The sequence below is a fragment of the Paramisgurnus dabryanus genome, unplaced genomic scaffold (genome assembly GCF_030506205.2).
Source record: "Paramisgurnus dabryanus unplaced genomic scaffold, PD_genome_1.1 h2tg000344l_1_22135__unclustered, whole genome shotgun sequence".
Taxonomy (NCBI): Eukaryota; Metazoa; Chordata; class Actinopteri; order Cypriniformes; family Cobitidae; genus Paramisgurnus; species Paramisgurnus dabryanus.
Window position 1 is genome coordinate 20,001 of NW_027394223.1, and position 1,602 is coordinate 21,602.

Here is a 1,602-nt window from a genome sequence, read left to right on the forward strand (position 1 = left end):
GCCGCGACGGGCCGGGGGCGTCTCCGCCCTCGGTCGCCGAGGCCCTCGCCGGCCGCCGGTGGCGGACCTTCGCGTCTGACGGACCGTCTGAGTCTCCCGCGGAAAGGGTCGGGCGGGCTCCGGAGAGCCCCCCTGGAGGCGAGAGCGCCGGGTCGGGGAGGAACCGACCGCCCATGGCGGCCGACGCGCTAACGTCGGCCGGGCGGAGGCCTGCCCCAGGCGCAGTTCGATTTCCAGAATCTCAGGGCCATGACACACAAAGCGTATCCGGGCGTCACCCCGTAACGGGTCATTAAGGCTGAGACGTGGGCGGCCCTGTCCCGCCCGGGGTTTCGTTTAGCGGCCGACGCCGGTTCGTTTTGCGGTCCGAACGACGCCGGTTCGTTTAGCGGTCCGAACGAAGCCGGCTCGTTTAACGGCCGAGGCCAGCCGGGTTCGTCCCTTCCTTGGATGATTTGCCATTCGTAATAAGAATCGTCACTACCTCAGTGCAGAGGGACTTTTTCGAGGCATTTGTGTCCGCTCGAGAGGCCTCTCGCTGGGCTCGAGAGGTCATGGGATCCGGTAGCCTATCACCTTGGAGAATCAGCGAGGTGCTCTTCCCTATATACCCGATGGCACCTGTTCGGGCCACCGTCCCCTGCTGGACGGGGCCCGGCTCTGTACCGCCCCAGACAGAGCGCCTTCGTCGGTCACGAAGGCAGGGTCGTGGACCCTGGAAGCGCACGAGCCACCCGACTCGGCTTCCATAGCGGCTGGCGGCCCTGGCCCGCCCGAGACGAAGCGCCTTCGTCGGTCAGACAGATAGGGTCGAGGACCCTGGAAGTGCGAGAGCCACCCGACTCGACTTCCACGGCGGCCCGGAGGCCGGGCCCGTCCCCGTCCGTGCCCGGGGACGGGGCACCTTCGTCGGTCAAACGCGTTGGGTCTTGGACCCTGGAAGTGCACGAGCCACCCAACTCGACTTCCATAGCGGTCGGCGGCCCCGTACCGCCCCAGACAGAGCACCTTCGTCGGTCACGAAGAGAGGGTCTTGGACCCTGGAAGTACACGAGCAACCCAACTCGACTTCCATAGCGGTCGGCGGCCCCGTACCGCCCCAGACAGAGCACCTTCGTCGGTCACGAAGAGAGGGTCTTGGACCCTGGAAGTTCACGAGCAACCCAACTCGACTTCCATAGCGGTCGGCGGCCCTGTCCCGCCCCAGACGATGCACCTTCGTCTGTCACACAGATAGGGTCTTGGACCCTGGAAGCCGTCCCCCTCGACTTCCGTAACGGTCGGCGGCCCTGTCCCGCCGCAGACGGGTCACCACTCCGTCTGTCTGTAGGGTCTTGGACCCTGGAAGCCGCCCCACTCGACTTCCATCGCGGTCGGCGGCCCTGGCCCGCCGCAGACGGGTCGCCACTCCGTCTGTCTGTAGGGTCTTGGACCCTGGAAGCCGCCCCACTCGACTTCCATCGCGGTCGGCGGCCCTGGCCCGCCGCAGACGGGTCGCCACTCCGTCCGTCTATAGGGTCTTGGACCCTGGAAGCCGCCACACTCGACTTCCATCGCGGTCGGCGGCCCTGTCCCGCCGCAGACGGTGTGCCACTCCGTCTG